Source organism: Lissotriton helveticus, chromosome 4_1 (assembly GCF_964261635.1).
Source record: "Lissotriton helveticus chromosome 4_1, aLisHel1.1, whole genome shotgun sequence".
Classification (NCBI taxonomy): Eukaryota; Metazoa; Chordata; class Amphibia; order Caudata; family Salamandridae; genus Lissotriton; species Lissotriton helveticus.
This window is the reverse complement of record NC_136063.1, coordinates 1,197,535,349-1,197,548,532: the sequence shown is the minus strand read 5'-3', so window position 1 is coordinate 1,197,548,532 and position 13,184 is coordinate 1,197,535,349.

Genomic DNA, 13,184 nt, shown 5'->3' with positions numbered 1-13,184 from the left:
TTCTTCACCATTCCCACTGCCAATTCCCCTATCGAAGATACATAATTTCCCTTGCCATCAACCCTGCCAAACCTCCACCTACCACTTCCAAGGATCTCAGCACCCCTCCAACACTCCAAACCACGCATTCCACCTCCAAATCCACCCCTCTTACCAAACTATCCATCCCTTCCACTTCCGAAGGCACCCTAACCAAACGTTCCTCAACTACCTATTCGCAAAAACCCCTCCTTAATGTAAGTCCAGCCTTTCCTCTTCCAAAACCAGCCCTTTGCAACCCAAGGACAACCTTACAAAACTCAAATGCTCCCATCACAAATAGCATCTTGAGGTGCCTGCCCTGACCATTGGAGGCCCCTTTGTCAGGAGGATATCCTAGCAGTATCGTTCAGGACACGTGTTGTGGCACTTTAGTGTGCTAAGCAACACTAATTATATCTGGACTGGACTTTGGACTTTTGTTATGTTTGGTCCTTGTGTATATTTGAACAAATTAAAATCTGTTTTGTTTTGGAACACATTAGTTCTGGCAATATCAATTCAATTCAATTTAACTTTATTTGGTTTCAGGAGTATAAAACCATAAAAGTTATCTTCACCTCTTAATTACATAAAATCACAACTTTTTACCTGTCACAATTAAAACACACTAAACGACATTCCATAAAAAATTAGTTTGGTAACTTTTTTCTGACCTAGCAATGTTGAAGATGTAAATTGTGACACAATTTTATTGTGTTTACACATTATGATAGGATGTACTACAAATATTTTAGAGTTTACTTTGTGTACATGCAGTTTGATATGGTATGTGATGGTGATTAGTTTTTATGGGCAGGCCTTCATCATAGTGTTGACCACTTGCACCACCTAACTGATGTGATTTTATACATTGGAACATGTGACTACAGATGTGTTTGCCAGTAGCCTCTGCACACAGATGTTTAGAGGCTTAGGAAAAGTGGGCTTTGGCCCAGGGAGCCAGACTTTCAGTGTTCCCTCTTATTGAGACAACCCCATTCTACAGAGAGTCTTGCCATGAAGACCTTGAAATACTTCTTCAACAGATTGGTAAAAAGTTTCCTAAACTACTTTTTAATGTGGGTGATGTGTGTGAGTCCATTACAGAACCTGTGCAGGGAAGGTGTGTTTCTGTCTCATGGAACATCCATACTTAAGTGTATTTCATATAAAAATAGGATCTTGCATGTGAGAAATGGAAGGGTGTTACAAAGCTTATATTATGCGTTACTGAGGAGCTGCTATTGGGTTACAATATTAAAAACACACATCAGAATCTATGAATATTAGATGTAAACATATTTGGAATTTGGAAGGGTGTGTCTGTGCAGTATCAGTGACCTTGCCAAAAAGGGCATCACAGAGGTGAACTTAGAAAGCTGTTCCAAACACAGACCCACAAAATAGGAATGGGTCAGGGCACCAAAACACCTCAAGATGTCCCTGCCTGTGCATCTGTTAACTGGGAAGTAAATGGAAACAGGGTAGATTGTGACTTACCGTTCATTGAAAAACACACCGGTGTCAGCTTTGATGTCATCAAGCAGTAGCAGCAGGATGTGTACAACTAACGCTATGGCAATACAGGATGTGTGAAGCAGGGTGCAGGTGAGTTTCAGCCTTATATCCAACCTTTTCTGTCAGCTCAGCTATGGAGGTTTGATCGCCACAGTCATGTTGGTGGAAAGACACATCATGATTGGTCTGGTGGTAATACTGGCGGTCTTCACTCCAACAGATGCACTGGACAAACCTACTACTACAGCGGTTGATGTTTCCTGGTGGCGGTGCCGTGGCAGTTTTTGACCTATTGAACCACATGCATCAGAATAGGGTGGGCAGACCGCAAAAAGGGCAGAGGTGAGTTTCAAAGCCAGATCAACGGCGGTACCATGACAGCCAAACTCGTAATCAGCCCCATAGATATTTATGACAGCGATATTACTTACCTTGTAAAATCAATATTTCTATCAACCATATTCCTGCATCACTATATTTGTATATCATGATATTAAAAACTCGATATGTGGGTGCATCAGTATTTCTAATTCAATATTTTGTCTGAATATCATAATTACTATAGCTGCACCATCTAAAATATTTACATCCACCGTTAGAGATGTGTTGCGTAAGGTGGAACTTCCGGCAATGCAGTCCAATAGCTGTGACTTCTGTCCTTGTCTGAGTATTCCATTCACAAATATAGATGGCAGAATAGACAAATGTTCGTGTCTCAAAATTTCTTTCAAATTATAATTTCTTGCCTGACACACAATATACAATATAGAAAACTGATTGCAAATACTTTTTAGGTTTACATCTGTTTATTTGATTCAACAATGGAGAATAAAAATACAAAAACATTTCACCTACACCCATCGGCCTGTGAGGGGTATTAACTGGTGAGAGATAGGAAATAGAAGAAAAATTATAGAAAAAGAGAGTACTAGGTATAGGGTGAAGGATGGACAACCTATCTGGTCATGATAATGGCCATCAATGTATGGGCGAATAGTGTCTTGTAGTCCAGAGATAGGAAGTAGAAGCAATAGCAGATTTTGTGGGGATCAGTCGGTGGCCTGGTCTGCGGGTAAACGATGAAGTATGCATAGGTAGGCAGGGTATGTTAATTCCAGGAATTCCTCTGAAAGAAACTGTAGGCAAGGCACACATGCCTTGTCAAACTGGGGAATCTTTTACTCTACTGAGGCAGTCAACTTTGCCATGCCAAGGAGATCCCAGAGTTGATAAGGTCAGTCTAGTTCAGTGGGTATTCTGGCAATGTCCCTGCATGTCAGCAAAGCATTTTTGGCAGCACATAGGGCACGAGTGATAGCTCACCCCCACGTGGATTTCAGGGAGTAGGTCAGAGTGTTGGAAAACCTAGCAGAATATAACTCGGGAATCTGGGCAGTTTAATGTCGTACATTTGGCTGATGGAGGTGAGGGCTTCAATCTAGTAGTGTTAGAGCTTATGGCACTGCCAAAGAAGATGGGTCAAGGTTCCCACTGGTCCCCAGCCCCTTCAACTGTTTGCATTTATGTACCTCTTCCACTGAGCTGTTCATGCAGAGGTATAGTACCAGTAATTAACTATCTTAAGTGGCATTTCTTTGCCTGAGGGGCTGTGTCCCGAGGAGTGGGCTCGCTTTTGAATGTCTCATTCTTTAGTGGTAAAAGAGTGCTCACATTCCTTTTCCCAGTGCAGCTGGCCCTTGATTTGACGGAAACCTGAGATGCAGTGCGAAAGGCATAAATATAAGAAAGGATGTTAGTATCTGAATTTCTAGTAAGAAGCCATTTCTCAAATGATAATAAGGGGTGGCTAGCATGGGGGTGGATGAAGGTTTGAGAGACCCAGTGGTGGATAGCCAGGTACTGCCTGTGTGCGGTGGTTGGGATGTCATAATTGTGTTGGATCTGATGAAAGTGCAATGGCCCTATGTTATCAAAGCAGTTACCTGTTCTGTTGCAGTTGGTGTGTTCCCATTGTATGGAGCTGTAGCTCTGACAGGTTGGCAGAAAGACGAGATTTCCAATGTTCGGTGTTTGGGGGGAAATGCGAGTGGATAATTTCTCCGGTATCTGCACACTATCCCAGGTCTCAATAGTAGCTCTAAGAATGGGTGAGATTTACACCCTAGGTGGTCTGTGATGTTTGCTTAGCCAAGGGACCTTCCAAAATGGTTGCCAGTGACCTCCTTGTAGAGGGAACACCAGCGTTCCTCTGAGGAGTGCCTGCTCCATTCTACTTTGTACCGAAGTAGAGCAGCTTGATAGTAATGTGTGAAATGGGAGAGCCCGAGGCCACCCCCCACTGCGGATAAATATGCCTGCTTTTTGGCTACATGTGTTTTCTTACCCACAAATATGCAGTCTTATATAAGGTGTTGTAATTTGTTATCTGCCAATAGTAACTGGGTCATAAGGAAGAGCTTTATCCAAGCGTAAGTCTGGTTGGCAGATAAGAAGAAAGGATAGTCCCTCTCTGTGGGGTGGTATTTGCACCACACATCTTTAATCCCGAGTGTAGCTACTTGAGAATGACCCTGTGGGGAAATTGTACCTGTGCGTTCCACCTTCTGTAGGGACCTGTTCAGGCCAGCATTGGCACCCAAGTTAAAGTCCCCTCCAATCAGGACATCAGTATCTGCAGTGGTCATCACCTGTCCAAGTGCATAAAGGATAAAAGCCTCCAGGTGTTCATTCAGAGGAAGTGTCAATTGACAATGTGTATGTCTGCACAGTGATGCGAAGAGACAGAAGTCTACCAGGAACTTCAGCCTGCCTCTGGACAACCCTGCCAGGGAAATGTGCACCAAGAGAATTGCTACCCCTGCCCTTTTCCCTGTGCCAGATGAAAAGTTCTGAGGATCAAAACATCAGGATCGTAATTGCATCCAAACTGCCTTAAGAAAATGTGTCTCCTGGATCAAACAGAGGTCAGACTTCAATTACCACAACATGGACAAGAATGCTAGACATTTTGAAGGTGCGTTGAGGCCTCTAACGTTGTTAAATATTCTAACCATCCTTTACAGTGTGGGAGGTGCAGGTGTGAGACCCAGACGAGGTGTGGTTGCAGTAATACTGAGATGCAGCACATATGGTGCTCATGTGTAAAGTCTTTTCTGTGTATTGAGCATTAGATAGGTAGAGAAAGTAAGAACAGGGTAGAAATAGTATAAGGAAGAATAAGAAACAGCAAAACTAGAGTGGTCTCTTTTGGAGACCACAATGAACAATTCGAATGGGGTTCATGTTGCAGCAACCAGGGTGGGTCTTGCATCAATTCCCGGAGCCGAGTGCCCTGCCACCTGCACAGAACAATCCAGCATGGTGGAGCCGGGTTCTGAACATGTCACACACAGCTACAGGAGAACATTCAATCTTGTGTGAGTCACTGAAAGGTGCATATGATATCCATTTCGCTGTAATGTTGAATTTTAATAATTTCAGATTGAAGGTAGTCTCCTGATGATGAAGTTGGTGGATGAGGGATGCTCTCTCCTTAAAGCCCTCCACCTTGGTGGATTTGACTGTTCTTTTTGTCTTTTTTCACGTGGAATGCCTTGAGCACGTTGAAGAGTGGAAGGACTCTGTGGAGGAGAGGCGTCATCTTCCTGCAGATTGTTAATGTCCAACGACACTTTAACCTCCTCTACGGTGCACATGCATTGTTCCACATTAAGGTGAGATAGAGCAGGTGTCTCCAGTGGTAGCAGATTCTCTTCTCCTTCAGAAGTACTGTAATAGGCCTCAGAAGACGAAGGAGTTGTGGAGTAATGGGGTGAGGTCCTAGTACAACCAGACCGTAGTACCTTCAAAGTCGATAGTGTTACCATCTTGCACGGCTACCATGATTGCCTCTTTCTTTTTGTAATAGTGCTGGCATGTCAGAATGTATTTGGGCATACCAGGAGACTTAGTGGGACCACCTGCCCTGTGTGTTCAGTCCAATATGGTATCTTGTGTGGCAATATCAGGTGCGACATGGTGGAAAAGTCTGACAACCTAATCTTCTAGGCCCCCCGCGGTAGCCTAATGAGTCTTATTATGTCTTGAAGGGACATATATTGTCCCTTCAAGACCTGTTTTCAAGGTCTTCCAGTATGCAGCTCAGTGTTTCTATCCTGCAACTCCAGCAGTTCATGACAATGTGCATCAAGTTCCTCTCCATGAAAGTCGCCATTTTGTTCAAGGTTATGGACCCTCTGCCCCAGCTTACTCACTTCTCTTTTGAGGCCCTTCAGATCTCTTGCCATTTCCTGTTTAAAATCTGCAATATCTACCCATAGGATGCCCAATAGAGTCTTTAAGATTGTGCAAGTGACTCGCTCATCCCCGCTTACATGGTCGGAGCTCGCTCCACAGCCGATGTTGATGGGGAGGTCTCCCTGTGATGTTCTTTTTTTTGCTCACTGGCTTTGGGAGGACATCCTTTATGGAGTTGTCTTTCTTATTATTATGTGAGCCTGCCATGGTTGTGCTATCATCAGGCGGAGGTTGGTTGGAGCTCCTTATTGTGTGAGAGGTTCAAACTGAAGGAATCAAGTGTCTGCTACTCGTTCTCATAAAGTCAACTTCAGGGAGCGGGTGCCCCTACTATCCAGGTAGGGCTGAGGGTGCTGAAGCCCCAGCAGGCAAGCCAATAGATCAGAGGGGCTCTTCACCACTAGGCCCCAGTAGGCCAGATGCCTCAAGCCGGAGTGGCACACCTGCGATGTGACTGGGCCCCAGCACACCTCGCAATGTCGAATGCCCCACTCAATTAGACCCTCAAAGCCCAAAAGCACTAATGGGAGGGTCCTCCTATGTCATGAAATGTCCCAGAGTACTCCAAAGTTGCAAGGACAAAGCAAAGACCGGGTCCAGAGTAGCCACGCAAGTAGAGGGCACCCACCGTACAGTGCTGTGTTGCTGAGCTCAGCTCTGAACGCGGAAGCCTTGCCTCCCTTTTCGGCTGACTGCACCCCACTGATTAACTCCGGTTCTTGACCGTGATTCATACAGGTCTGCTTAATTGGAACAGTAACTGCTCCCTACATCAGAGACACCCACCTCTCGGCGCTCCCCTCTTCAAGTAACTGACAGGTTTGCCTAATTGGAACTTTAATTGCTCCCTACAACAGAGACGCCCGCCTCTCGGCGCTCTGTTCTTCAAGTCACTGACAGAAATCATCTACCACAGATATGAACTCCACCTGGCGTTCTGGGTTACGAGCACCCTCCAGCACTACAATTGAGACAACCATGTCCTGAAGATGGTCCCAACTAACCAAGGACCGAAACGCCGTCGACCCCACAGCGCTACTACAGGCGCATTTTCTACCGTGGCTCCATTTAAATTGTGAATTGAGTTGCAAAGTCACTCTTATTGTATCACTCACTGAGCCACCCACTCTTTATTATTCTTCGTTTCACTTGCGCCGTTCACGCTGTTCACCCTGTCACGTGTGTTGCCACTGACCACGTGTACATATTTGAGCACCAAGTCTATTTCTGGTTGTCATATGAATTTTCTCACGCTGTGCTGCCCGAATTGTATAAATATGACCCTGCTCCTCTGAAACTTTTTGGAGATATAAGATTAATTTCTACAAATTTGATATCTGAATGAGTGTCTCCCTTATCCATGTTCATATAATGCTTCGTGCATACAAAAGTAATTGTCTAACGAATATTACCTGTTGGGATATTTTATTTTACTACACCTTTGAACCCTAATCCCGACTAGGTTTATGGGTCACACTCCTGTACCTCCTACAAGTGTTGCTGAGGGGGGCATTCAGAGCTGTCCCAACCTCACCTTCAGGCCACGGGGTATGCCGTTCATCTTCCTCCTTCCAGTACGCTGGGAGGCAGGTGAGCACAGCACTCCACCTATGATGAGCAGCCACAGGCCATGTGCCTCTTTATTCTGCCCCCAGCTAGGTGTGCACAGGTCTCGCTGGCCCAACTGTCATGGGGGGCCCGTCTGACTGCCCTGCCCTTGCCAGGGACCAGACACCAGCTTACGATGAAGCCATGCACCGCTGCACAGGCCCAAGTGCACATGCTGGGTCTGCTGAGCACTGCTTCACTGCTCCTCAAGGCCAGGCTTTCCATCTGCTCACCACCAGCCGGATGTACAGAATGTGGGGATTTCAACCAAACATCCCCAGCTCCACACCTTAGAAGCCCTCGCCAGTGCCACTGAAGCCTGGCCGGGGAAGTCGTTCTGTGGTAAAAGGATGGACAAAGGATGTACAGCGGTGTTTTCTGCAGCACAAACCAGTCCCCTCTGTTGATCAACTCTGTTTTGTTTTAGTCCTCATTGCACAGTACCTAGGTAGAGTATACTTGACAAGAAAAATCCCATGCAAGAGGAACCCATTTCATCACTCTGTACCTCCCCGGCCCTTCCCCGGCACATGTAATTTGGCTTGACTTCAGCATGTGTGGCGGTATCCTATTGGCCATCGGGCATCCTCTGCGAACCTTGTCCACTCATTCCTTGTAGGGAGTCGGAACCTGTACCAACATCTCCCATTTACTTATTTCTGTGGCACTTAATCATTGGACTTATTCAGGTCTTAAGTACGCTATTAAAACCCATAGCCTGTCCAGTACTGATCCCTTATATCCCAAAATTCTAGCCTCTTACTTTGTGTACCAGCTCTGTCTAGACCATTTATCCTGAGCACTCAGTTCAGCCATTCTTCCTCAGTAGGCGTATTACCGATAAAAAAGGAGATTTCTTTGCTTTTTAATTAAACTAGGTCCTCCCCTGTCGCCTGTATCAATATCCTCCCCAAACATAACTAGCTAGACGCTTACCTGTATTTCTTGACGACATACTTCCGAGAGGATCTTACCCACTGCTTCCCAGAAGACCTCTAGTCGGGGGCACTGCCAAAACATATGGATGTCATCAGCTGCTTCCTCATCACATTTAGGGAACCGCTTTGCCTCTCTTCTCCCCATTTCAGTTTAGACAGCTTCTTTGGTGTCCAATAAGCTCTATGCAAGGTGAATAGATAGTTCTTGTTGAGAGGTGCAGATTTAATAACATACCCACAAGTAGCCACAGATACTTGCCATAATGATGGTACATCCAGCGACGGCAGAGATTTCCTCCAGATTTCAGTAGGTAAGGTGAATTCCTCTCGTCCTTCGGAAATGAGCGCCCAATACCAGTATGATACCTTTTTTTTCAAAACTTCCCCCTGGAATTTCAACTCCAAATCCGGATTTCCTTAGCCATTCTTCCCCAGGGATTTTTCCCAGCTTGTCAGTTGGTAAAATTTAAACTTGGACAGAGCCCAGTTGGTCAATACGAGTAGAAGGTCCCAGCCAACAATTGTAGACTCAGTTATTAGCTCTCCCCGTTGTATCATCTATTAATGGGGCAGATAACACATTCTTTAAACATTCCAGCGTTTCTGGCGAATCCCAAATTAGAGCGTGTTCACAGTAATAGGGGATCTTCCATAAACACCTTAATTGAACCTACAGTCTGACTGCGGTACCCAGAAATTGTAATTTTACATTCTTATAAAATTTTGTGTGGCCAAATTTGTACAAAAAGTGATTTCCTTCTGGGCCTGTCATAGCTGGCATATACCGTGGAAAAATACAATAGTCTTTAAATAGCCCTCTAAAGTTTTTAAAATGAAAGGCCCTATAATATTGGAACAGATCCAGACTTTTTTCTGAACTGTTCCTGCATCATGGTATTCTTGGAAGTGAACCGGTCATTTAATTTTTAAATACCATTAAATCGTCAGCATAAAGTGCGACCTTCTTCTCTCAATTCCTAAAACTAAAAGGGGCTATGTGCAGGTTTGACCTTAAGGCATTAGCTAAGGGCTCTATGTACAGATTAAACAATAATCAAGAGAGAGGGCACCCCTGTCTGGTGCCCCTTCTGATATTTATCTTCTCTGTAAGAGAACCATTCACTAAAACACATGACAAGGGGGATTTATATAGAATTCTTACTGCTCTTACAAAGGTGCTTCCCAAGTTAAGGGCATATAGTGCTTTATGTTAAAAAAAAACAGCTGATCCGATCCAAAGCCTTGGCGGTATCAAAGGTGATTACAGAGAGAGGGAGCTTTTCTTCCACTGCCACATATATTGCACCTATCAGCTCATGTGTAGGCTCATGTATCTGCCTACCCCTTATAAATTCTTTCTGGTCCTCGTGGATTAGACTCCCTGCCCTCTTTCGCAACCTAATTGCCAGCAATTGAGTAAAGATCTTATAGTCAATCGATTTGGGTCCATATGAGTCACATTACTTAGGATCCTTCCCAGGCTTTAATAAAATGCATATAGTTGCCTTGCCCCAAGATTTTAGAGGCTCCTGACCCCTTAAGAATATGTCGTTAAATAAATCCGTCAACTCAGGCACCAGTTCCTCCTTCAAGACTTTGTATATCTCATTTGGCAGAGCGTCAAGACCTGCCGCTTTTGCTTTTTTCAGACCTTTTCTCACCTCCATAACTTCTACTTCTGTTATCTGGGCATTTAGCTCCTTTCTATACTCTTCTGATAGGGTCTGCTTTGTCCAGGTTTTAAGGTAATACTCTATGTGATCTTCGCTAGCTTGCGTATCCTCTGTACATAAGTCCCTAAAAAAACTGTAAAACGCGTTCCTAATAGTTGTCTCTTCTATGCTACAGTCAACCTTATCCTCCTCCTGGATGCATGTGATCATATTACGGCTTTGTTCAGTCTTAGCTTGCCAAGCTAAGAGCTTGCTGCAACCCTACCCATACTGATAATGGGCAAACTTACTTGCCTCCCATTTCTTTTTTATTCGAACCTATATTCGACAACTCCCTTTTCTTAACATTCAATTCCCCTTCAAGTATTGCCTTTTTCTGCATCAAAATTTCCTCCTTGATTCTCTTCTCTAACATCTGTATTCCTTCCTTCAAACTACCAATCTTCTTCTTAATTAACTTGTTACGATGGGCCTCTAAACTAATCAAGTTCCCCCTGACTATTGCTTTATACACATCCGACCTAACCTGACGAGAGGTCTCATCTAAACTTAACAAGAAAAAAGATTTAGCCTCCCCTCTCAGATCGTCTATTTCCTGAGGGTCTAAAATCAAGGTCCTATCCAAAGTCCACTTTGACTGAATCTGCAAGGTCTGTATATCCACCCCCAACAACACTGCTAAATGATCCTAGAGATGAGCTGGGAGATGTTCCACCTTTTTCACATTACCACCAAGTGATTTATCAATTAAGAATAGTCAATCCTCGAAGAATGACCCATCTTTTTATTCTTAAAGGTGAACATTTGAGACTTTAGGCCTTTTCTAGCCATATATTGACTAAACCTAAGTCATCTTGGAATAACTTCAGCCAGCTCCTCATTTTGGGTACAGCAAAGGTCTTTTTTGCTGGACTCCTATCTTTCTTGGGATCAATTGATAAATGAAAATCACCCCTCAGGATAACTTGACCAGGGGCGTCCAAAAGATATGTGTAGAGGGCCTGCAATACAGAAGGAGGATCTACATTAGGACCATAATATTCCGCTGTTGCAAATATTCTCTCATTCATGCGTATATTTACTACAGCCCATCCCACCTTTACATCAGTCTTGCATGACTCTATAATCGCTTTTGCTGACTTTTTAAAGAGAATAATCACCCCCTTAACACAACCTGCTTGATCTGTACAGATGTAAGACTCCATCCAGCCCTGACTCTTCAAAATCTCACCTCATTCTGCTTCTAAGAGTTAGGTCTCTTGAGGAATTATTTTGTCGCACTTTATGAATCTCAAATATTCTAATATTCTTTGCCTTCTACCTCTGACTCGTAGGCCGTTCACATTCCAAGTGTGAATATTAACTCCCATTATCTGTGATATGTTTTTTCCTTTCACCTGTGTCTTGCGCAAGTCGGACCAACCTTTTTTAATTTTTTTTCCCAAATGCTCTCACACCCTTAGTGCACTGTATCGTACATGACCCTCTCACACCCCTCCATCCCTTGCCCACCCTGGGAGAACCCTCCCTGTTTTCATTTGGCCAGTTGAGATCCATACTCCATAGGCATTCTTATACTTTTTGTGCCTTAATCTTAGTTAATAAAGACTCTACTTCTTTGGTCTCCCTCAAGTTAAACATCTGATTATCCCATATAATTCTCAAAGATGCTGGAAATCGCATCTGTACTGAAGCTCTCAGGGACTTCAGCTCCTGCATGAATAGGCCAAGCTCTCCATTGTCGGCCCTGGGTCGCCTTTAATATATCTGATTTTATTCGAAAAGACCAGTCATTCCTTTTGTAGGATCCTGGTCTTATCGCCTCACCTAGAATTCTCTCCTTAAGTGTGTAGGTTCTAAAATTAATTAGAATCTTCCTCTGGTTCTTCCTGTTTTGCCTTTCCCGATTGGGTCTCTATGTTCCCTCTGGATGTACTCATAGACAATCTTATCTTCAAAGGGAAGAATTATTTCAAGAGATTAACCACAAAAATGTGATGTCTTCCCGATCTTGGTCCTTCGGGACACTTAAGAGTCTCAAGTTATTTCGTCTGGAGTGGTTTTCCAATTACTCAATTTTCCCTCTTAACGCTTTCTCATTTGCTGGCAAGACCCTTATCTCCTCTTCATTAGCCTCCACACTTTTCCCCATCTCCTCCACTGAGACCTCTACTGTGCTAATCCTCTCCATGATCGTATTAATCTTTGTTTCCAGTACCTCAAACCCCCCTGGATTCTGAGCTGATTTTTCTCAGAGGAGGCAAAATGTGCCCTGATTTCTGAGATCAACATCTCAATTAAACTGTCCGTGTTTTTAGCGCCTTCTGACTCTTTGGAACTTATTACGTGATGTCCTTCACCCACACCATTCTCCACCAGACTTCCCCTATAGCTTTGTCCAATTCTAACCCCTCAAATCTGTTAACGCTAAGGGGGATGCCCGCTGTTAAGCAGCCTTCCACCATTGTAGCCTTTTGTTTGTTTTCCATGTGTACTGTCCCGTGAGAAGTAGACTCTTTTGGGAGGGATTGCTTAATTTTAAAATACGATCGAAGTGAGGGAGTGATTTTGACTTTTGTGGCCACTGCCCTAGCACGAGTTGACACTGTAGTGGACTCCAGGATTTGTGGGGGAGACACCACCTTAATTATTCTGATTCACCACAATACTCAGATTCTGAGGGTATTCCGCAGCTACTGCAAGATTATCTGGCAAGTTCCTACTTCTCAAGCAATACCTTACCCCTCTACTCAAGGGAAACTCCTGTGGCTGCTCAATTGGGGTATCAACAACTTTATCCTTCTTCTGACCATTACTTAACCGAACCGAAGACTGAGACTTGCCTGAGCCTTCCCCTTGATCTCCTCACTCACCCTATTTGCTTTTCCCACAGCTCTTTGACCTGTTGGTAGAGCTCGTCCCCTCCTGATCTAAATTGCTCCTTTGGCTGCCTTGACGGGACATGCTAACACCGTCGCGCTATTCTCCCTGCAACTGGTGCTCCTGCTTCGGGGGCTGAGTCTTACTGTCCCCCGGAAAGGAACTCTGGCAGCCGCCTTCCTACTTTCCCGTAGGACTAAACCTGCCTGAGCCCACACAGAACTTACTGTGGCTGCTGTGAGTCCAACGCCGGGAGACACCGGGCCGCCGGGTGACTAAGACCAGGCAC